Below are 25542 nucleotides of genomic sequence, written 5' to 3' on the forward strand. Positions count from 1 at the left end.
CATTAAAATGTCTACAAATGCTGGAGAGGGTGTGGAGAAAAGGGAACCCTCCTACACTGTTGTTGGGAATGTAAGGTGGTGCAGCCACTATAGAAAACAGTATGGAAGTTCCTCAGTAAACTAAAAACAGAATCAGCATATGATCCAGCAATCCCACCCCTGGGCATATACCTGGACAAAACTATAATTCAAAAAGATACACCCCGATGCAAAAAGATGCACCCCGATGTACATAGCAGCACTATTCACAATAGCCAAAACATGGAAACAACCTAACTGTCCATTGACAGAGGAATGGGTAAAGTAGATTTGGTACATATATACAATGGAATACTACTCAGCCATAGAAAAAACAAAATAATGTCATTTGCAGCAACATGGATGCAACTAGAGATGATCATACCAAGCAAAGTAAGTCAGAAAGAGAAAGACAAATACCATATATTACCATTTATATGTGTAATCTAAAATATGGCACAAATGAACCTATCTACAAAATAGAAACAGATTCACAGACATAGAGATCAGACTTGTGCTTGTCAAGGGGGAGTGGGGGAGGTAGAGGGATGGACTGGGAGTTTGGGGTTGGTAGATGCAAACTATTACATTTAGAAAGGATATACAACAAGGTCCTACTGTAGAGCACAGGGAACTGTATCCAGTCTCCTGGGATAAACCATAATGGAAAAGAATATTTAAAAAATGGATATATGTGTATAACTGAGTCATTTAACTATCTAGCAGAAATTGGCGCAGAATTGTATATCAACTGTACTTCAATAAGAAAAGGAGTCTATTTCATATTGCCAAAATGCCCTCAATATATATTGTAAAAATGTTCCCTTCAATATCGATGCTTAAAAAGTGCTTTTATTTCTATAATATTAACACACTGAGTATTATATTTTTATATATTTTGCCAATATCATGAGTTTAAAAATATTTTCTCTTTTGAAAATTGTAAAGCACTATGGAATTTAAAGAATCATTCAATAAAAAAATTAAAAATTAAAAATAAAGTAATTAAATTAAAAACATTTTTCCCATATTCATTTATCTGCATAATTTATTTTGGCATGTCAATACTTTTAATTTTTATTTTATATTATGTTTTAATATACAGTCCTCATTTATCAATCTTCTCTTTCAATATATTCTTGACTATTCTCAATAACACTGACAAAAATAGTATTAAGTGCATCAGGCTTTCATTAATTCATTCACTTATTCCATCAGCCATGTGGTTTGACAGGAAGATGTAGTGGTGGTGTGGGTGGCTGTAGTATTTCCCAATAATGGATTAAATTTCTCTAATTATTGCAAGTATGCATAGGAAAAGGTTGAGCAGATTAAATAATAGAAATCTAGAACAAAATATATATTGGGGTATATTTTTCTAGATCTTGTATATTATAAAATGTGCTTCTATTACTTTCATACTTGACAAATTTATTGTTTATGAAATTCTTGGGTCCCAAATCTCATGGCCTTAATCCCTTATCTTCTAGTATTTAGAACAATGTTAGTTTATATCCTCTGGAAAGCAGATGATGAGATAGAGTGAAGAGAGCAAGGGGTTTATTGGTAGGTAAACCTCTGAAGATAGAAAGAAGCAGAATTGGGCAGGGAAAGTATTCAGATCATGATATGGATGTGAAACTTGTGAAAGGAAAGAAGGAAGGAAACATTACTGAGCAGGGAAAGCCTCAGACTGTGATGCATCTGACAAAGTCTTGGCCAACTCAGTATGACGCTCTAGAGCAAACAAATCCCATTAAAGGAGTCCCAAGCTGGGCAGAAATGGTCTTTTTTTTCCCCCTCCATCTGTGGCTCATCTTCTCATTCGCTTAACACGTTCTTTTGTAGAGCAATAGTTTTTCATTTTGATAAGGTCTTTCGTTCTTTCTTTCTTCCTTCCTTTCTCCCTTCCTCTCTTCCTCCTTCCTTCCTTCCTTTCCCTCTCTCTCTTTCTCTCTCCCTCTCTCTTTTTTTATTCTATGGACCATGCTTTTGGTGTTGTATCCAAGAACTCATTGCCTAACCCAAATGCTGCAATGATTTTCTACTGTGTTTTCTTATAAAAATTCTATATTTTTTCTTTTATATTTAGGTCTATGATTCATTTTTACCTAACTTTTATAAAGGTGTGGAAAACGGGTCCAGGTTCTTTTTGTTGTTCTTGTTGCTTTTTTGGCATATGGATGTTCGATTGTTCCAGCAATTACCCAATTTTTCTCCAACTAAATTTTTCTGTCCTATACCAAGTTACCATATATGTAGGTCTGTTTCTAGACATTTTTTTCAATTTTATCATGCCAATAAAACACTATTTCTTTTATCATAGCTTTATAATGTTTTGATATTGTAGGGCAAGCCCCCATCTCATATTTTTTCTTCAAAATTTTTTTGATTCTTCTAGATTCTTTACTTTTCTCTTTGAATTTTAAAACCATTTTGTCATGTACCATAAAAATGTCCTCTTGGGCCTCCCTGGTGGCGCAAGTGGTTAAGAGTCCGCCTGCCGATGCAGGGGATACGGGTTCGTGCCCCGGTCTGGGAGGATCCCATATGCCGCGGAGCGGCTGGGCCCGTGAGCCATGGCCGCTGGGCCTGCGCATCCGGAGCCTGTGCTCCGCAACGGGAGAGGCCACAACAGTGAGAGGCCCACATACCGCAAAAAAAAGAAAAAAAAAAAAAAAAAAAAAATGTCCTCTAGGAATTTCTGTTAGTCTTAACCCAAAGATGTCACAATTACAGATACTTGTCACCACATAGTTGGTATTGATTGGAAACATTTCCTGAAATGGGGCAGAAATGCATGTTTCTTTCCATGTAATTTAGGCATAGTATTATAAATAAATAGTTGGAAAAAACAATTGAATTTTAATTTGATTAATTCTCTTTAATTAATAGTGTGTGGGAATTAATATCACTATGATAATGAGTTTTTCCATCCATGAATTTTATGTATTTTCCATTTATTCAGGTCTGTTTTATGACCTTCAAAAGTTTGAGAATACTCTCCCCAAAGGTCTTACATATTTTGGTAGATTTATTTCTAGATATCTTGCAGTGTTGTTGTTGTTTGTTTTTTAAATGTCAGTCAAATCCTTTTTAAGGTTTCATTTTCTAAATGATTATTGACAGTGTATAGAAACACTATTAATTTTTATGTTCATCTTGTATTCAACAATACTGGAAAATGTTCTAATAATTCATTCTAGATGCCTATTGATTTTCTAAGTTGATAATCTTGTTTTCATGAATATTCACATTTTCTGTACCTCTCCTTTTCTTATTTCTTTTGTCTACCTCCTGATCCTCCCCCTCCTTCTGTCAAATATTCTAGTAAGATGTTGCTTAATAGTGACAGCAAGAGACACAGTTTGTCCTTGACATTAGTAGGAAAGTTGCTAAAATTTCAATATAAGGCATGTTCTTTACTATATATTTGATTGATACCCTTTAATAGATTAGGAAAGTTCTCATCTATTACTTGTTAGGAGCTCGTTGGTTTATCACGAAAAAATATTAAATAATATCAAATATTAAATCAACATAGTAAAACAAAATTTAATTATATTTTTTGTGATTCCTGACAGACTTATTTCTATACTGTGTTTTTCTATTTTCCTTTAAAAGGATTTTTGTTTTCTTTGTAACTGATATATTCCAGAGCCCATCCTGGGCCTACTGAATTGATAGCTGTTTAAAGGATGAGAGGTGGAGCAGGAATCTGTGTTAAGAAAGAGAACCTTTCCAGGTCAAGTTGATGATAAGAGAGGTTATGAAACTACATCTGCAGAATGAAGTCCAAGCTCCTTGATCCTTAAAAAGAGAACAATCCCTTCATAAAGGCTTTTGCTTATTTCTCCAAGTTTCATTGCTTGCCCTTCTATCCCATGTTTTGTGTTCCTGCAATGCTGAACTGCCTTGGTATATGCTGTCTCTCAGTCTAAATACTATTGCTTTATCAGTGCTCCCAAGATATGGCTGATATCTACAGATCTTCTTCCTCTTATGATGGGCTTATGTTCGGAAAAACCCATCAAAAGTTGAAACTATCCTAAGTCGAAAATTCATTTAAAACACCTAACCTACCCAACATCATAACTTAGCTTAGCCTACCTTAAATGTGCTCAAAATATTCACATTAGGGGCTTCCCTGGTGGTGCAGTGGTTGAGAGACCACCTGCCGATGCAGGGGACACGGGTTCGTGCCCGGTCTGGGAAGATCCCACATGCCGCAGAGTGGCTAGGCCCATGAGCCATGGCCGCTGAGCCTGTGCGTCCGGAGCCTGTACTCCACAACGGGAGAGGCCACAACAGTGAGAGACCCGTGTACCGCAAAAAAATAAAAAATAAAAAATAAAAAAATATTCACATTAGCCCACAGTTGGGTAAAGTCATCTAACACAAAACCTGTTTTATAATAAAGTGTTGAATATCTCATGCAATCAATTGAATACTGTACTGAAAGTGAAAAACAGCTGGTTGTCTGGGTACAGAATGGCTGTAAATGTATGGGTTGTTTCCCCTCCTGCCTGGGAGCTGCCACTTGCTGCCCTGCCCAGCATCACAAGAGAGTATCTACTGCATATACTTGCCAGGCAAAAGAGCAAAATTCAAAGTTGGAATTATAGTTTCTACTGAATGCATAGAGCTTTCACACCATAGTGAAGTCAAAAAATCATTAAGTTGAACCATTGTAATCGGGGACAATCTCTAGTCATCAATTAATGGGCAACTCAGTTGAGTCAGCTCAGGTTAGGCTGAGAATGAATCCGTCTTCTGTCTCTCTATCACACCACAGGACATTAGAAATCCCTGCTCAGGGACCCTGTGATTTCTTTGAGGGAGGGACTTGTGCCTATTCTCCAGTGAGCTCCCAGTGCCTAGAGTAGTGTGGACACATGGTCACCACGCAATGAAAGCTTCTGAAATGGAACCAATTCTTCCAACACAGAGTGCTCAGAATTGAACTCCTTTTTTCCTGAGCCCTCATCTGTACTATCTGGGCATGCTCCAAACTCTGACTATGACCCTGGGTCTTTTCCAGTGCTCTTTGGTAATGCCAAATGCTTATTTGATGTACCAGCACAATTTTTCCTCAGAGGGAGTTTGAAACATACCTCTGAAGTCAGTTAACTGTTTCATTGCAGCGAAATCTTTGAGTGGGAACACATTCATAAGCCAACACATATCCTTTCCACAGTGGGTGTGTGTGGAGGTGGGTGAAATGGGAGAATATATGTCTCTGTGTTTTTATACATAGAGGTACTGAAACACTGTTTTATTTTTTCCTGTTATATCCTGTGACATCCATTGACAAGCATTTTGAAAAGTAGTCATATATAAAAGAATGTAACTTTAGAAAAGTAGAAAAATGAAAAGTGTGTGGGGAGAATTTTAAAGTGTTTTTAAAAATTATCAATATTTGGCTACAGATGCCCAATTTCTATTAGGAAACAAAGTACAACTGCACCCTTATTATTTCCTAGCTCTCATTCTGAGTTAGTGAGCCTGGCTGTTTGTGCTTCCTGCTCCATTCCCACCATGGTGTGAGGTTCTGTAAGCAACACATGCAATTCTCTTTGTCTTCATGAATAAGCTTTTTTTAGACACTCACCCATAGCAATATATGAACATGCACAGCAACATATGAACATGACAGTGATCAGTCACATTTAGTCATTGTGGTTCATTAAGTCCTAGCAAGTCATTAAAATAGGAAATCTGCTCTTTAAAAGGTTTGATATTATTTGGTCAAGCACTTTTCAAAAAGACACAGAACTAAAGCCATTAAATAAATAACTATTGTGGCTGATGAAAAGATTTCCCAAATCAGGACCAAGAGGGAGTTTCAAATACTCACTGTTGGCCCTGCTTTCAGGAGCAGCTTTGACATTTGCTACTCTTAGCAATAATAAAAATTCCTTAAAGTTATATAGATCTTTGAAATTTACAGATTGCTCTAACATACATTTTCCTGGGTAATTCACTCAACAAATTTTTGATGAAAGCAGTTTTCATTATTTCCATTTATGCAAGTACATCTTAAGCCACAGGAACGTAACTTGGCCAACTTGACTCAAAAGTTTTAGTGCTACGGTGCAAACTTGGGCCAGGTGAGCCCTGCACTGAGACCCTTTCCATTGCATCACCACTGAACCCAAGCAACTCATGCTGTGGTAGTGGTAGTAAACTCTAAAGTTTTCAATTTTAGATACTGTAGGATAATATACTCTAAACTATTGGTGAGAGGGTGGAAGCATGACTCACCCAACTCTTTCTTACCCTGTGATCTGTCTTGGAAGTTTCACAGACCAGCATTCGTATAACAGTTGAAAACAAACAACATGTCTCTATCAAACTCTATTCACAAGAAGAAGAATATGACACTAAGGACCGTGCTCCTTAACGGAGACTCTGAGACCAGGATGAGAGCCTTATATGTACTCTGCACCATAACAAGGAAAATAGATTTACTTAGAGTTTTTGATCTCGCCTAAAAAAAAAAAAAAAAAGATTTATATTTCCGCTACGAGCAACATTCTCTCTGTGTACTAGCTCTATCTCACATTTATTTTATTGGCAATGCATGCAACTTCTGATGGGAACATTTATTTCTAGAATTAGTTTGACCAAATTATAAATGCCTCCAATGGAACAGCTTGTACTAATAAATAGATTTCCCCTCACTTCCAAACCTACTGCTACAAGGTTTTTAAAGAGCATTTATCAGAAACCCCCAGACAATCCTCCAACTTCAATTGAACCAATTAATTTTATGCAATGAAAAATCTGAAGGAAGTCTCTTGACTGCCTCTTTGACACTTTATATCCTGTGATATTTTATTTTTAGCAATAAGTGATTGAGAGCAATAGACATGACTGTTTTTTAAAATGGTATGTGGGACTCCAACCTCCTTTTTTTTTTTATTTGTTAGCAGTATTCTTCTGCCTAACACCCACTCACACTTTGAAATCTTACCTCATTGTGTCATAACAATGACGTGTCATTCTTCATTTTAAAAATCTGAGAAAGAAATCAAGTTATCTGGAGAAAGTGATTAAAAATACATTTTACAGAGTAGAGTTCTGGGATATTTTTATTAACACACCTTAGCCACAAGCATCTTATTCGATTGGGAAGACAGACTTTAAAACTTAGAATAAAATGTAGACTTTTTTTTTTCATTATGATGTTGACCCTCAAAGTACATAAGACCATTTATTTTTTTCAAGAATTTTTTTTAAAAATTACAAAAATGTAGAGCTTCCCTGGTGGCACAGTGGTTGAGAGTCCGCCTGCCGATGCAGGGGACACGGGTTCGTGCCCTGGTCCGGGAAGATCCCACATGCCGCGGAGCGGCTGGGCCCGTGAGCCATGGCCGCTGAGCCTGCGTGTCTGGAGCCTGTGCTCCACAATGGGAGAGGCCACAGCAGTGAGAGGCCAGCGTACCGCAAAAAAAAAAAAAAAAAAAATATATATATATATATATATATATATATATATTCGTCATATAAATATTATATTTCTGGTTCCAATGGGTGTCAGATGATATAAAGGGTACTCTTCCTCCTCTTTGCCTTCTGAGAATGGAATGCCTGCCATTATTTTTATTATTATATTATTATGCAATTGTTACTCAGCAACTCCTCCATTTTGCTTTCAGCTCTTCAGAACTTACTTTATAAAAACCATGGAACATTTAAAATCAAAACTTTAAGGAGGCAGCAGGATACTATCTAAATACTCAGCCCTATAAAAATTTACAATAAACAGTTACAGTCATCTGAGTTCATACCCACGCTTACTGCTTTTGCTCTGTTTCTACAGAAGAGGTGTCTGTCCATCAGTGTTAGACTAATTCCTCCATCTGGGTCTGAATCACATTTCTTCCCACTAAAACTAGCCCCAGCACATTTTCTCTCCCATCTTTATTTCTTCTTACTAAAATTTTCATCAACTGTCTTCAGCATATTTAAATTTCTCCTTAACTAAAGCCAAAAAAGGCAATTGATTCATTTTCTCATTCTGGTCCACCTAACTTTCTCCTTTATTTTATAGCCAAGATTCTCGAAAGAGTACATTATACACTCTTTGCAGTACCTCATATATCATTTACTGTTTGTTAACACATACAGTTTTGTAGCTGATTTTTTCCAGCTTTATTGAGATATAATTGACATAAAAAATTGTATAAGTTGAAGGTGTACATTGTGATAATTTGATACACTTTTATATTGAGAAATGATTACCAGAGTAGGGTTAGTTAACACCTCTATTATCTCACATAATTACTTTTTTATGGTGAGAACATTTAAGATCTACTCTTAGCAACTTTCAAGTATATAGTAAAATAATATTAACTATAATCACTATCTGTAAAACAATTTATTCATCTTATAACTGGAAGTTTGTACCCTTTGACTGACATCTCCCTATTCTCCACCCCTACACCACAGCCCCTGGCTACCACCATTCTATTCTCTGTTTCTAGGGGCTCAGCATTTTTTAGATTCCACACGTAAGTAATAGCATACAGTATTTGTCTTTCTCTGTCTGACTTAATTCACTTAGCATAATGCCCTCAAGGTCTATCCATGCATCCATATCACAAATGGCAGGATTTCCTTCTTTCTCATGGCTTAATAATATTCCATTATATATATAGTATATATATTATACACTACATCTTCTTTATCCATTCTTCCAGTGATGGACACTTAAGTTGTTTTAGTGTCTTGGCTATTGTGAATAAAGCTTCAGTGAACATGGGAGTGCAGACAGCTCTTCAATATTCTCATTTTATTTCCACTGGATATTTACCCAGAAGTGGGACTGCTGGATTATGTGGTAGTTCTATGTTTAATTTTTTGAAGAACATTCATACTGTTTTCCATAGTTCCATTCCCACCAACAGTGCACAAGGGTTCCCTTTTCTCCACATCCTCAACAACACTTATCGCTTTCTCTCTCTCTTTTTTTTTTTTGATAATAGCCATTCTAAGAGATATGAAGTGATATCTCATTGTGGGTTTTTTTTTAATTTTATTTATTTTATTTATTTTATTTTTGGCTGCGTTGGGTCTTCATTATTCCATGTGGGCTTTCTCTAGTTGCAGTGAGCGGAGGCTACTCCTTATTGCAGTGCGCGGGCTTCTCATTATGGTGGCTTCTCTTGTTGAGAGGCACGGGCTCTAGGTGCATGGGCTTCAGTAGTTGAGGCATGCGGGCTCAGTAGTTGTGGCTCTCGGGCTCTAGAGTGCAGGCTCAGTAGTTGTGGCTCTCGGGCTCAGTTGTTCCATGGCATGTGGGATCTTCCCAGACCAGGGCTCAAACCCATGTCCTCTGCATTGGCTGGCAGATCCTTAACCATTGTGCCACCAGAGAAGCCCATCTCATTGTGGTTTTAATTTGCATTTCCCTGATGATTAGTGATGTTGAGCATCTCTTCATGTACCTGTTGGTCATTTGTATATCTTCTTTGGAAAAATGTCTATTTAGTTCTTCTGCCTGTTTTGTAATTGGATTATTGTCGTTTTATTTATTTGCTTGTCTGTTTGCTATTTAGTTGTATGAGTTTCTTATATACTTTTGATATTAACCCCTTATCAGGTACATGGTTTGCAGATATTTTCTCCCATTTCTTAATTTGCCTTTTTATTTTGTTGATTGTTTCTTTTGCTGTGCAGAAGCTTTCTAGTTTGATGTAGTCCTACTTGTTTATTTTTGCTTTTGTGTCTTGTGCTTTTTTGTCATATCAAAACCTTTTGCCAAGATGCATCTTGAGAAGCATTTTCCCTGTGCTTCGTTCTAGGAGTTTTATGGTTTCAGGTCTCATGTTTAAGTCTTCAACCTATTTTAAGCTAATTTTTGTGAGTGGTTTAAGATAGGGGTCCAATTTCATTATTCTGCTTGTGAATATACAGTTTTCTCAACACCATTTATTGAAGAGACTATCCTTTTTCCATTGAGTATTCCTGGCCTTTGTCAAATATTATCTTCAACTATCTTCTAAATTGAATAAAATAAAAGTGTTTTATATTTATGCTCATTTTTACCATTTTTAGTACTCCTCTTTACTTTGTATAAATCTAGTTTTTTATAGAACCAAAACTTCTGCCTGAAGAACTTCCTTTAATGCTTCTAGCACAGTTCTGTTGGCAAAGAATTATCTCTGCAGTCGTTGGTATGAAAAGAAAAAAACTTATTTTGTCTTTACTTTTGAAAGGTAGTTTTATTGGGTGTACAATTCTGGATTGACAATTTCTATATCTTTAAACACTTTTAAGATGTCACTCCATTGCCTTCTGCTTTGCTATATTCTTATCTTTGTTTCTTTGCATGTAATGTTTCTCTTTTCTCTGCCTTCAAGATATTTTATTTTTCTTTGGTTTTAAGCAGTTTGACTCATATATGTGTGTGTGTGCGTATGTGTGTGTGTGTCCTCTGATTCTTAGATCTGTGGCTTGTTTTCTTCCTTTAATCTTGAAAAATTCTCATTACCTTTTTAAATATGTCTTCTACCACACTCTGTCTCTCTTCTTCTTTTAGGAGAAGGTGCATGATACATGCATATTAGGCCAACTGATATTGTACCACAGCTGTTGGATACTCTTTTCTCTTTCTCTCTTTTTTCTTTTCTTCTTTCCTTCCCTTCCTCTTTCTTCCTCCCTCCTGTTTTTCCTTCCCCTTTCTTCTTTCTTTCTTTCTTTCTTTATTTCTTTCCCTCTCTCTCTGTTACTTCTATTTACCTTTCATTTTGGATATTTTTATTTACCTATCTTCTCATTCCCTGTTATTTTTCAGTAGTATCTGGTCTTCTGATAAGTTCAGTGAAGGAAATCTTCATCTTTGATGGTTCTTTCTTTTTACTAGCATGTACTCAACTTTTAAAAAATAATTTCTTGGGCTTCCCTGGTGGCGCAGTGGTTGAGAGTCCGCCTGCTGATACAGGGGACGCGGGTTCGTGCCCCGGTCCGGGAGGATCCCACATGCCGTGGAGTGGCTGGGCCCGTGAGCCATGGCCACTGGGCCTGCGCATCCAGAGCCTGTGCTCCGCAACGAGAGAGGCCACAACAGTGAGAGGCCCGCATACAGCAAAAAAAATAAATAAATAAAAATAAATAAATAAACAATAATTTCTTTCTCTCTGCTATTATTTTTATCTGTTCCTGTATGTGATCTATCTTTCTCACTAGATACTTTAACATATTAATCATGACTATTTTAAAGACCCATCTGGTTGTTCAAATATCTGAGTCATGCCTCTGGTTCTATTAATTGCTTTAACTATTGAAATGGATTTTTTTCTTGTTTCAGTGTGTGTCTTATAGTTTTTGACTAAATGATTAACGTTGTTAAAAAGAAATATAGAATCTGAGATAAATAGCATATATGCCAGTAAATGGTAAAGAAAGCCCCCCTCCCCCCACCTTTCTTTTTTTTTTTTTTTTTTTTTTTTGCGGTATGCGGGCCTCTCACTGTTGTGGCCTCTCCCGTTGCGGAGCACAGGCTCCGGATGCGCAGGCCCAGCGGCCATGGCTCACGGGCCCAGCCGCTCCGCGGCATATGGGATCCTCCCAGATCGGGGCACGAACCCGTATCCCCTGCATCGGCAGGCGGACTCTCAACCACTGCGCCACCAGGGAGGCCCCCCCCACCTTTCTTTACTTGCCTTTTTTTCAGTAAAGCTCTAGGTGTGGGGAGTAGATTTCCATAGCTGAGCTGGGCTTGATAAAGCTGTTCCTGGTATAGCACAGGCTTCAGGTCTTCCAGTGTTTGGCTTCCATTAGCTTGTATTTAGTGTGGTACCTGGGAAGTTGGAAGTTCTTTCTCAGTGTTCAAATTCTAGTCTCAGGTTTTGGTAGTCCCTGCCACTAGATTTCTCGTGGGGGTAGGGCATTTTACTTTCCTGGTCAGTTTTAGGCAGGTTTGTGTGCTTGGGTCTCTGTGGTTTGGCTTTTTCTCCATTCCTGCTCCTTTATTCAGTATTCTTAGGCAGAGGTTTTCTACCTTTCCTGCAGTAATAGCAGATCTCTTTTTTGAAGAGTGTAGGATGCTAGGTTCAAGGAGAAGGAGTTTTGCTTCTACTTGTAACTCAGCAAGAATGGATCTCTGGTTGTGTCCTTAGGATGATAGGCTCCCCTACCCCTTTCCCAGAGGCAGACAGGTTTTACATCTATTCCTACCTCAGAAGCAATGAATCTCTACTCATGCCCTGGGAGGAGAGAGTTTATTTTCCCACAATAGCAGATTAAGGCTTTTGTTTTGTAGGAAAGAACACTTCAGTGAAGTAGGCACAGCCTTAGCCTGGTCATTTGCAGCTGCTGTTCACCACCTTCACATCTGTGCCACTGGCGGGGCTCTACCTCATCACTTGCACTGCCTCCATTTTTTTCGTAAGCCCCTGATGGAGGTCTGTGGAAAAGAGGGTATGAGTGAATGTGAACTCCCCTTGTGTCTCACTCTACCAGCTATTCTTAACTGAAATGCAGAGTCACACTTGGTATTAAGAATTTGTTAAATTTAGCTGATTTCTTTCTAGCCACTTGTTTGGTGTATGTCCCATACTCTGCCTAAGGTGAATAAGTTTGTATGTCTTGGCTTCTTTTGGATGAGGCTTCTCCTTATTTAGAATTCAACTTACTTGATTGTCTTGTGACTTCAGCTCTCTAATGAGCTCAAGAAAAATGATTATTTTGTATATTATATGGCTTTTCTCAGGGTTAGGGAAGGAGTGCTGTTTGGATCTTTCAACATCTTCAAGGAAAAGTGAGCTTTCAGCTAATGCCATTACAGTGGGAGGTGCATAACAAACTTTCACTATTTCCCTAGCCCCCTCCTCAAGCTTCTACTACCCTTTTATTTTACTGTCTTTCCAGTAGCTATGGAGCAACTGGCTCATAGTAAAGGTAGAGTAAGGCTGTGGGCTGGGAAAGGCACTAAGTTTAAAATCACTTAAATTAATTTTATTAAAATTCTAAAGATATAATGTTTTCTTTGTCTTTTGAACAATATGGTAGATAGCTAGAGTATCAATCAAATAATAAATTAGACAAGTGTGAAAATAGAACAGATGGAAAAAAACAGGAAAGATAGATGCTGACTCAAACTAACTTAGATGAGATAGAAGAGTTTGGGAAATGAAATTTCATCAGGTTAGGCAACTCTCTCTCTGTCATCACCTTGGCAAGTGTTAGAAAAAGGGGTAGTTTGATAGAATATGTCTCCAACAACAATATATAACAGCTTTGAAGATTAAGATATCTGATATCCATCTCCACAAATGTGGTGATATGTATAAGTGACATTTAACCCTCTTAATAACATAAATAACTCTCACAAACATGGAGCCAGATTTTCTGCTGAAAATGTAAGTTTTGGGTTTTACATGGATTTGTTAACTCTTTGCAACTAGACATGAAAGGCAATTGACTTTCCAGGCAATATACTAGAAATATGAATCCTATGTCTGTCAAACCTGTTTGAATTGTGTGTCTTGTTTTGGATCTCTCTGCTAGATCATTTGGCAACTCCCCAACAATTTTTAAATCTTGTAATGCAAGACTCAGGTAAACATTAAGCTCAGCCTGAAAACAGAGATTCTGAATTGCAGCAGGAAGGCTGAGAGGGCTCTATAGAGAGGAAGAGGAGGTGGTCCTACTTCTTCTCTAAGAAGATCATATGCATGGGAACTTCAGGTCACTTTTCACACTGACTGGGACAGACTTCAGCTTCTTTTCTGGTAGCCAGACTCAATCACTGCCCCTTCAGGTGTACTCCCTACTTACAACCCCTTCCATATAAAATGCTGGGACTACATTATCATCACACTTTCTATATTCTCATTTAGAAAGATCTACTTGTGTTAGAGCAAAACAACTTCTATAAAAGAACCATCAATCCAAGAACACAGGTGTGAGCAACTTCTTCTTGGCGAAGTCTTTTTTAATCACCAAAATATTCCAGAGAACTGATTCCTTTTCTAGGAATGTTCTGAATGTAGGCTCATAGGAAGAGTTCTGTGTCTTTAAAGTGGAAAGGATGTTATTGATCTTTTAGTCTATGCACTGGCTGAATATCCTTAGGAATCTCACTCAAGCTTTATTTTGATATATCTTGTTATAAACTGACCTAAACCAATCTGGATATACAAATATTTAGGCTTCTTTGGGTAGAAATCAATAGCCAATAGTTGTAAGCAGGAGAAGGTTATATACTGCTTTCGTGGCATCTTTCTAAGTAAAGAAAGCAAACTTTCTAAGTAATTAAAAATGAAATTCTTCTGCAAATATAGTCATTTAGTAACCAGCATACACAAAACTGTCCGATAAACTCTACCACTCCTCGGCTTTATGTTTTTCCTTTAGGGTGCTAAGACTATACCTAGGATGAAAGATTCACTGGACAATGCAATATTATAGCAGTAGGATTCAGCTGACTACCTCGTCAGACTTGGGTCAACAGTAGTCTTCCAAACTAGTGTTTAGACAGAGGCCTCTGTAGTAATCAAACGTAGGGGTCCCTTCTTAAAGGGAAATGTTTGGTTAGACTTTTAAACTATAGTCTATGGCAGAGTAAATGTTTCTAAAATATTTTATATTTTTATTTTTTTATATTTGCCAATATAACATTTATTGATGTTTGGTATTTTATTTTCCTCTACTAGCATCTTTTATAAGAATAAAAGTGTATAAATTAAATGGTTTTTTGTAACCAGAAATACTTGCCACACATTAACTCCTAAAAAGGCCCCAATTTTCTATTAATTTTTAAAAAATATTTTAGTCTCTATTTTGAAAATCACTAATTTAAACAATAAAATCTATTTCTAAATTTATTTTGCTAATCTATAAATTCTATAGTGTTTATTGGCTAATAAAGACACCCAAAGCACTTGTAATAGCCATTTCTGGTGTGTGTCTCTTTGATTCTGTCTTCACTCTTTCCCACGTCAAATTATTCATCCCTCTGTTTCAATAAATGTATTTCAATGAAAATAGTAAAGGCGCTGGATAATGTATACAGGGAAGGATGATGGGTGTCAGTCTAGGCAAAGGGAGATTGAGGTCAACTGTTCAGAGTGGGACTTCACTGGCTTCTGTGTGAAAACTGCACCTTTATATTTTTCCTAATAAATGAAAAAGTTCAGATTTTTATTATCTCTGAACAATCTATAGAGTTGTAAATACATTTTTTCCTCGATATAAGGGAATATCCTGTATAAGCAGAAATAATGGTAATAGTTCTTCAGCCTAAAATTCCATTTGGAGGGAGAGGAGCTTAAAGTACTATTCAATTGTATAATTGTCTTCCACAGACCAGCCTCCTTGAATCAGTCTCACAAAAAAGAAAAAACAGGGGCTTCCCTGGTGGCGCAGTGGTTGAGAGTTTGCCTGCCGATGCAGGGGACATGAGTTCGTGTCCCGGTCCGGGAAGATCTCACATGCCAAGGAGCGTCTAGGCCCGTGAGCCATGGCCGCTGAGCCTGCACGTCCGGAGCCTGTGCTCCACAACAGGAGAGGCCACAACAGTGAAAGGCCCACATACAGCAAAAAAAAAAAAAAAAAAAATTTAAAAGAAAAAACAAACAAAAAAAACCCCCAAAACAAAAAACACCTTCAAAAGGAAAAAACAAAAAAACAGACAAACAGCAAAAACAAAAAACTGAACTAGACCTGGAACTGTTTTGGTGCTTTATTTTAAAGCAAGTGACCATATGAGGTCCTATGAAAGACTTGGTCTAAAGAGCCACTTTTAATTTTTTTCCTGGCCTCTATAAAAATTCAAATCAATTTCCTGTATGATCCACATCTACAAGGATATACAGAAGTTAAAAAAAAAAAAGAAAACACTCAAAGAAAGATTTAACTGTGTTCATTACACTAAACTTACATAAACCAGGATGTGGTTATTTATCTATTCTGAAAGGATTTTCAGCATTAAAGGTTAAAACAAAAAGAAGCCTCTAGTTAACCTTCAATTAACCTTAGCTGCCTGGCACTTTCGTATTAATCAAGATTTTACTCTTCTCGCATTATTTTTATGACATTCAATTTTATTTGGTTTCTTCAATATATTTCTCAGAGGTAAAATAGCTCTATTTTATGGGTGAAAATCGAATCAAAACGTGGAAGTCTTCCTGGGTGACCTTCATAAAGTCATCTCCCTTAAGTTCTTTTCTTATTTTTAAAATGACAATAATGAGGTCTTCTCCACTGTGCTGTGGAAGAATGGAATAAAATTGTGCAGAGAAGGAGGATAGTGTTGAAAGGACTAAAAGTTTGGGGGCCAGATAGACGTAGTTTCCATCAGGTATGGGCTTCCAGACACTGGGCAAGGTATTAACTTCTTTGAGCTTCTGCTGCCTCATCAATAAAATAAAAATATAAATCCTAAATGGAACACTGCCATGTTAGATAAATTAATGTATGTACAGGACTTGGTATATAAAACACACACAAAAAAATAGCTGGTATGTTCTGAATGACTGTGTCTTCCCAAAGTTCATATGTTAAATCCTAATGACCAATCCTAATACTATTTGGAGGTGCAGTCTTTGGGAGGGTAAATTTTAATCTTTTAAAAAAATAATCCTGATCAGGAGTAAAGTTAGGATCTGCAGGGTCTCACCACACACTTTTTGTTTCTCTCAGAGAAATGGCAAAAGAATGTGGGTGTTAGGAGGGAAAGTCATAGTTATATTCTAAAGCAGTGATTTCCAAACCACTTTTCATCAAATTCACCTGGATAGCTCTTTAAAATTCCCAGATTCAGGATCCCAACCTCTGATTCAATAAATCTGAAATATATCAATGAAATTTGTGTTGTCCAGTGATGTTTTTGTAATTGTGGTAAAATATACATAACATAAAACTTACCATTTGAACCATTTTTAAGTGTAAAGTTCAGTGGCATTAGGTACATTCACATTTTCATGCAACTATTCCACCATCCATCTCCAGAACTCTATTCATCTTGCAAAACTGAAACTCTATACCCATGAAATAATAACTCTTCATTCATCCTTCCTCCAGGCCCTGGCAACTATTATTCTATTTTTTGTCTCTATGAATTTGATTACTCTAGCTATCTTATACAGGTGGAATCATAAAGTATTTGTTCTTTTGTGACTGGCTGATTCCACTTAGCATAATGTTTCCAAGATTCCTTCATGTCTTAGCACATGTCAGCATTTCCTTCCTGTTAAAGGCTAAATAATATTCTATTGTTTGTATATATTACATTTTGCTTGTCCATTCATCCATGATTGGACAATTCCCCAAGTGACTTTTTAAAAAATATAGAATTCTTTACAAATGTGTGTGTCATCCTTGCCCAGGTGCCATGCTAATCTCCAATTGTTCCAATTTTAGTATGCTGTTGCCAAGCTCAGAACTCCAAGTAGTTTTGGACAGTACCAATAAGGCAGTTTTTTTTCAGCTGCACGTTGGTGGAACATTAAATCAATTTAATTGAGTGACCAGTATTTTACAAAGACACAGAATAGAAGAAAATAGAACAAGAAAAATGGTAATAATAATTAAATGTGTTATTTCAAAAATTTTGTTTCTTAACTGTATGTGTTTGCTTCAAGGGAGGGTGGTGAGTGTGCCACGTCAGGACATGAAATATATTTCTTACAGCTGCTTTCAATCAAAAAGATGTGAAAGCCACCTGTCTAAGGATCAGAATATAGAGTATGATTGTATGATAAGTAAGTTAACACAATGTTCTCAGCTTGAAAGTTGCTATAGAATTACAGTAGCCATGATTTTACTTTGAAGAGAATGTGAAAAGAAAAAAAGATTGAGAAATGTCCTCTGTGAATTGATTTGGACTCCACAGTTCATCACAGAGGTCTGAATATTGCTTATTAATGAATCATTTTCATAACACTGTATCAGGAGTTATATATGAATTTGGCGTCTCTCTGATACACTAAGGTTTTATAGACTCCAGAAGTAGATAAAGAATTGCTAACGGCAGTAATGAAGAGGTGTGAATGCCACCAGCAATTCAGGGTTCTGTTCCAGCTCAGGAAACATGCCACCAAAATCAAAATTAATTTTCCCCCCTTTGGCATTTTTCTCAGCCATATGTGGTTTTTAAGTTATTGTGGTGACTTCTCTCACTTTATTGAAAATATACAGGTTGCATTTATCTAAGATAAATATGATTTTACTTAGTATGTTTGCTGAAATAATGGTATGCAATATGCATCAGAAAATAAGGCAATTATATAATAACTGTTTGTGAATTGTATTTGGTTCTGCCAGAATTTATGAAAGATATATGTTTAACAGATGTAAATGTTTATATTAGATCCTATGGAACATAATCATTCATCTGTCTTTTAAAGAAGTCTGGAACTCCTGTTCATCACCAGGAGAGTTATTTCTATGTTGCCTTAGATGTTCAGTATACTACTCCACCTCAGATCCTCTGTGAGTTGCCTGATGCTGACACTGGCATTATAATACAGGCAAACATGGTATTCCCAAGTAACCAAAGTTCATGTTTTGTTTTAACTCACAGGGAAGGTGGTGGAATAGATGAATGAATGGAAAGAGATGGTTATATGATAGATAGATGGATGATAGATGTTAATATATAAAAATAGTACAGTCTAAATATACAATTAAACTTTAAAAAATATAATAAATAATAAATAATAAATACACAGGCTTTCAAACATAATGAGAACTATATTCAGAATTATAATACTTACTAGTGTATAAGAACACTTTATATCATGTATCTTCATTGATCCTCAGCGCTATGTGAAAAAGACCAAACTGTACACATTTTACAAAAGAGAAACCAGATACTGACATTAACTGCCTTGACAACTCACAGGCCAGGGATGCATCAGAGGCAGGAATCAATTCCTGGGGACTGGCTTTTAGTCCAGGTATCATTCAACTAAACTGCTGTGTGAAGCAAGCAGAATTCTTCACTACCGTTTATTTTGTTTTTAAAATCGCCCAATTTCAGGATGAGAAACTTCTGGCCAATTAGTTAAGCTCTGATTAAAAAGTTATTGATAATTACCACAAACTACTAGATAAAAAAATACAGAGCAAAAATAATTTTATTCTTTCTTATTTTGTAGACATGTTAGTGGAGGTTCCCAAACCCAAGTAAGTCTCAGGATCAGCTACAGGGCTTTCGGACAACACAGGTTCCTGAGTAGCACCTAGACTTATGTGTTGCTCAGGAATCTCAGTCTTCCTAAAGGTCCACAGCTGATTGTGATGCTCAGGTAGGTTTGAGAACTGCTGCTTTAAAAAAATGCTTTGGAGTAATTTTGGTGAAAAACCTATCAGAAAAATCAAATAAAAGACAATACATGTTTTACTTACATACCATAGTCCACAAGTCTGAAGAAAATGCTGGTTTTGTATAACCAGAAGTTTATAGAAATCAGGAGACTTTTTGTTTGTTTAAGAAAAATAAAACATAATTATGAAGACAAAATTACTTTTAAAAAGGAGTATTGACTTCCGGGTAAGATGGCGGAAGAGTAAGACACGGAGATCACCTTCCTCCCCACGGATACACCAGAAATACAGCTACACGTGGAACAACTCCTACAGAACACCTACTGAACTCTGGCAGAAGACACCAGACCTCCCAAAAGGCAAGAAACTCGCCACATACCTGGGTAGGGCAAAGCGGAGAGATCCCCGCACAGAGGATCGGTGCCGAGCAGCACTCACCAGCCTGAGAGGCTTGTCTGCTCGCCCCGGCGGCGCTGGAAGCTGAGGCTCGGGCTTCGGTCAGAGCGCAGGGAGAGGACTGGGGCTGGCGGCGAGAACTCAGCCTGAAGGGGGCTAATGTGCCACAGCTAGCCGGGAGGGAGTCCGGGAAAACTCTGGAGCTGCCGAAGAGGCAAGAGACTTTTTCTTCCCTCTTGGTTTCCTGGTGCGTGAGGAGAGGGGATTAAGAGCGCTGCTTAAAGGGGCTCCACAGACGAGCACGAGTCGCGACTAAAAGCGCGGAGCCAGTGACGGGCGTGGGACGCTGGGGCTGCTGCTGCCGCCGCCAAAAAGCCTGTGTGCGAGCGCAGGTCACTGTCCACACTGCCCTTCCGGGAGCCTGTGCAGCCCGCCACTGCCGGGGTCCCGGGATCCAGGGGCGGCTTCCCTGGGAGAACACACGGTGCGCCTCAGGCTGGTGCAACGTCACGCCGACCTCTGCCGCTGCAGGCTCACCCCGCACTCCGTACCCCTCCCTCCCGCCAGGCCTGAGTGAGCCAGAGTCCCCGAAGAGGCTGCTCCTTTAACCCTGTCCTGTCTGAGCGAAGAACAGACGCCCTCCGGCGATCTACACGCAGAGGCGGGGCCAAATCCAAAGCTGAGACCCAGGAGCTGTGAGAACAAAGAAGAGAAAGGGAAACCTCTCCCAGCAGCCTCAGAAGCAGCGGATTAAAGCTCCACAATCAACTTGATGTACCCTGCATCTGTGGAATACATGAATAGACAACACATCATCCCAAATTGAGGAGCCAGGAGTCAGTGCTGTGCCTCTGAGGTGGGAGAGCCAACTTCAGGACACTGGTCCACAAGAGACCTCCCAGCTCCACATAATATCAAACGGTGAAAATCTTCCAGAGATCTCCATCTCAACACCAGCACCCAGCTTCACTCAACGACCAGCAAGCTACAGTGCTGGACACCCTATGCCAAACAACTAGCAAGACAGGAACACAACGCCACCCATTAGCAGAGAGGCTGCCTAAAATCATAAAACGTCCACAGACACCCCAAAACACACCACCAGACGTGGAACTGCCCACTAGAAAGACAAGATCCAGCCTCATCCACCAGAACACAGGCACTAGTCCCCTCCACCAGGAAGCCTACACAACCCACTAAACCAACCTTAGCCACTGGGGACAGACACCAAAAACAACGGGAACTACGAACCTGCAGCCTGCAAAAAGGAGACCCCAAACACAGTAACATAAGCAAAATGAGAAGACAGAAAAACACACAGCAGTTGAAGGAGCAAGATAAAAACCCACCAGACCTAACAAATGAAGAGGAAATAGGCAGTCTACCTAAAAAAGAATTCAGAATAATGATGGTAAAGATGATCCAAGATTCTATTTCGAAGATCCAAAATCTTGGAAATACAATAGACAAAATGCAAGAAACAGTTAACAAGGACCTAGAAGAACTAAAGATGAATCAAGCATCGATTAAAAACACAATAAATGAAATAAAAAATACTCTAGATGGGATCAATAGCAGAATAACTGAGGCAGAAGAACGGATAAGTGAGGTGGAAGATAAAATAGTGGAAATAACTGCTGCAGAGCAAAATAAAGAAAAAAGAATGAAAAGAACAGAGGACAGTCTCAGAGACCTCTGGGACAACATTAAACACACCAACATTCGAATTATAGGGGTTCCAGAAGAAGAAGAGAAAAAGAAAGGGACTGAGAAAATATTTGAAAAGATTATAGGTGAAAACTTCCCTAATATGGGAAAGGAAATAGTTAATCAAGTCCAGGAGGCACAGAGAGTCCCATACAGAACAAATCCAAGGAGAAATACGCCAAAACACATATTAATCAAACTGTCAAAAATTAAACACAAAGAAATCATATTAAAAGCAGCAAGGCAAAAACAACAAATAACACACAAGGGAATTCCCATCAGGATAACAGCTGACCTCGCAGCAGAAACTCTACAAGCCAGAAGGGAGTGGCATGACATAATTAAAGTGATGAAGGAGAAAAACCTGCAACCAAGATTACTCTACCCAGCAAGGATCTCATTCAGATTTGATGGAGAAATTAAAACGTTTACAGACAAGCAAAAGCTGAGAGAGTTCAGCACCACCAAACCAGCTTTACAACAAATGCTAAAGGAACTCTTCTAGGCAAGAAACAAAACAGAAGGAAAACACCTACAATAACAAACCCAAAACAATTAAGAAAATGGGAATAGGAACATACATATTGATAATTACCTTAAATGTAAATGGACTAAATGCTCCCACCAAAAGACACAGATTGGCTGAATGGATACAAAAACAAGACCCATATATATGCTGTCTACAAGAGACCCACTTCAGACCTAGAGACACATACAGACTGAAAGTAAGGGGATGGAAAAAGATATTCCATGCAAATGGAAACCAAAAGAAAGCTGGAGTAGCAATTCTCATATCAGACAAAATAGACTTTAAAATAAAGACTACTAGAAGAGACAAAGAAGGACACTACATAATGATCAAGGGATCGATCCAAGAAGAAGATATAACAATTGTAAATATTTATGCACCAAACATAGGAGCACCTCAATACATAAGGCAAATACTAACAGCCATAAAAGGAGAAATCGACAGAAACACAATCATAGTAGGGGACTTTAACACCCCACTTTCACCAATGGACAGATCATCCAAAATGAAAATAAATAAGGAAACACAAGCTTTAAATGATACATTAAACAAGATGGACTTAATTGATATTTATAGGACATTCCATCCAAAAACAACAGAATACACATTTTTCTCAAGTGCTCATGGAACATTCTCCAGGATAGATCATATCTTGGGTCACAAATCAAGCCTTGGTAAATTTAAGAAAATTGAAATTGTATCAAGTATCTTTTCCGACCACAATGCTATGAGACTAGATATCAATTACAGGAAAAGATCTGTAAAAAATACAAACACATGGAGGCTAAACAATACACTACTTGATAACAAAGTGATCACTGAAGAAATCAAAGGGGAAATTAAAAAATACCTAGAAACAAATGACAATGGAGACACGACGACCCAAAACCTATGGGATGCAGCAAAAGCAGTTCTAAGAGGGAAGTTTATAGCAATACAATCCCACCTTAAGAAACAGGAAACATCTCGAATAAACAACCTAACCTTGCACCTAAAGCAATTAGAGAAAGAAGAACAAAAACATCCCAAAGTTAGCAGAAGGAAAGAAATCATAAAAATCAGATCAGAAATAAATGAAAAAGAAATGAAGGAAACGATAGCAAAGATCAATAAAACTAAAAGCTGGTTCTTTGAGAAGATAAACAAAATTGATAAACCATTAGCCAGACTCATCAAGAGAAAAAGGGAGAAGACTCAAATCAATAGAATTAGAAATGAAAAAGGAGAAGTAACAACTGACACTGCAGAAATACAAAAGATCATGAGAGATTACTATAAGCAACTCTATGCCAATAAAATAGACAACCTGGAAGAAATGGACAAATTCTTAGAAATGCACAACCTGCCAAGACTGAATCAGGAAGAAATAGAAAATATGAATAGACCAATCACAAGCACTGAAATTGAAACTGTGATAAAAAATCTTCCAACAAACAAAAGCCCAGGACCTGATGGCTTCACAGGCGAATTCTATCAAGCATTTAGAGAAGAGCTAACACCTATCCTTCTCAAACTCTTCCAAAATATAGCAGAGGGAGGAACACTCCCAAACTCATTCTATGAGACCACCATCACATTGATACCAAAACCAGACAAGGATATCACAAAGAAAGATAACTACAGGCCAATATCACTGATGAACATAGATGCAAAAATCCTCAACAAAATACTAGCAAACAGAATCCAACAGCACATTAAAAGGATCATACACCATGATCAAGTGGGGTTTATTCCAGGAATGCAAGGATTCTTCAATATACGCAAATCAATCAATGTGATACACCATATTAACAAATTGAAGGAGAAAAACCATATGATCATCTCAATAGATGCAGAGAAAGCTTTTGACAAAATTCAACACCGATTTATGATAAAAACCCTCCAGAAAGTAGGCATAGAGGGAACTTTCCTCAACATAATAAAGGCCATATATGACAAACCCACAGCCAGCATCGTCCTCAATGGTGAAAAACTGAAACCATTTCCACTAAGATCAGGAACAAGACAAGGTTGCCCACTCTCACCACTCTTATTCAACCTAGTTTTGGAAGTTTTAGCCACAGCAATCAGAGAAGAAAAGGAAATAAAAGGAATCCAAATCGGAAAAGAAGCAGTAAAGCTGTCACTGTTTGCAGATGACATGATACTATACATAGAGAATCCTAAAGATGCTACCAGAAAACTACTAGAGCTAATCAATGAATTTGGTAAAGTTGCAGGATACAAAATTAATGCACAGAAATCTCTGGCATTCCTATATACTAATGATGAAAAATCTGAAAGTGAAATCAAGGAAACACTCCCATTTACCATTGCAACAAAAAGAATAAAATATCTAGGAATAAACTTACCTAAGGAGACAAAAGACCTGTATGCAGAAAATTATAAGACACTGATGAAAGAAATTAAAGATGATACAAATAGATGGAGAGATGTACCATGTTCTTGGATTGGAAGAATCAACATTGTGAAAATGACTCTACTACCCAGAGCAATCTACAGATTCAATGCAATCCCTATCAAACTACCACTGGCATTTTTTACAGAACTAGAGCAAAAAATTTCACAATTTGTATGGAAACACAAAAGACCCCCAATAGCCAAAGCAATCTTGAGAACGAAAAATGGAACTGGAGGAATCAGGCTCCCTGACTTCAGACTATACTACAAAGCTACAGTAATCAAGACAGTATGGTACTGGCACAAAAACAGAAAGATAGATCAATGGAACAGGATAGAAAGCCCAGAGATAAACCCACGCACATATGGTCACCTTATCTTTGATAAAGGAGGCAGGAATGTACAGTGGAGAAAGGACAGTCTCTTCAATAAGTGGTGCTGGGAAAACTGGATAGGGACATGTAAAAGTATGAGATTAGATCACTCCCTAACACCATACACAAAAATAAGCTCAAAATGGATTAAAGACCTAAATGTAAGGCCAGACACTATCAAATTCTTAGAGGAAAACATAGGCAGAACACTCTATGACATAAATCACAGCAAGATTCTTTTTGACCCACCTCCTAGAGAAATGGAAATAAAAACAAAAATAAACACATGGGACCTAATGAAACTTAAAAGCTTTTGCACAGCAAAGGAAACCATAAACAAGACCAAAAGACAACCCTCAGAATGGGAGAAAATATTTGCCAATGAAGCAACTGACAAAGGATTAATCTCCAAAATTTATAAGCAGCTCATGCAGCTCAATAACAAAAACACAAACAACCCAATCCAAAAATGGGCAGAAGATCTGAATAGACATTTCTCCACTGAAGATATACAGACTGCCAACAAACACATGAAAGGATGCTCAACATCTTTACTCGTTAGAAAAATGCAAATCAAAGCTACAATGAGATATCATCTCACACCAGTCAGAATGGCCATCATCATAAAATCTAGAAACAATAAATGCTGGAGAGGGTGTGGAAAAAAAGGAACACTCTTGCACTGCTGGTGGGAATGTGAATTGGTACAGCCACTATGGAGAACGGTATGGAGGTTCCTTAAAAAACTACAAATAGAACTACCATATGACCCAGCAATCCCACTACTGGGCATATACCCTGAGAAAACCATAATTCAAAAAGAGACATGTACCAAAATGT

The 25542-nt window shown here is 37.7% G+C and overlaps 1 non-coding gene across 1 annotated transcript; it reads right to left on the reverse strand.

Annotated features, from left to right (window-relative positions):
• Positions 1 to 17309: 17309 nt before the first annotated feature.
• LOC132491538 (U6 spliceosomal RNA) lies at positions 17310 to 17412 on the reverse strand. Its single transcript, XR_009532744.1, has one exon. It is a non-coding gene; the product is annotated as a U6 spliceosomal RNA (small nuclear RNA).
• Between the last annotated feature and the right edge of the window lie 8130 nt (positions 17413 to 25542).

This window comes from Mesoplodon densirostris, chromosome 5, assembly GCF_025265405.1.
Source record: "Mesoplodon densirostris isolate mMesDen1 chromosome 5, mMesDen1 primary haplotype, whole genome shotgun sequence".
Classification (NCBI taxonomy): Eukaryota; Metazoa; Chordata; class Mammalia; order Artiodactyla; family Ziphiidae; genus Mesoplodon; species Mesoplodon densirostris.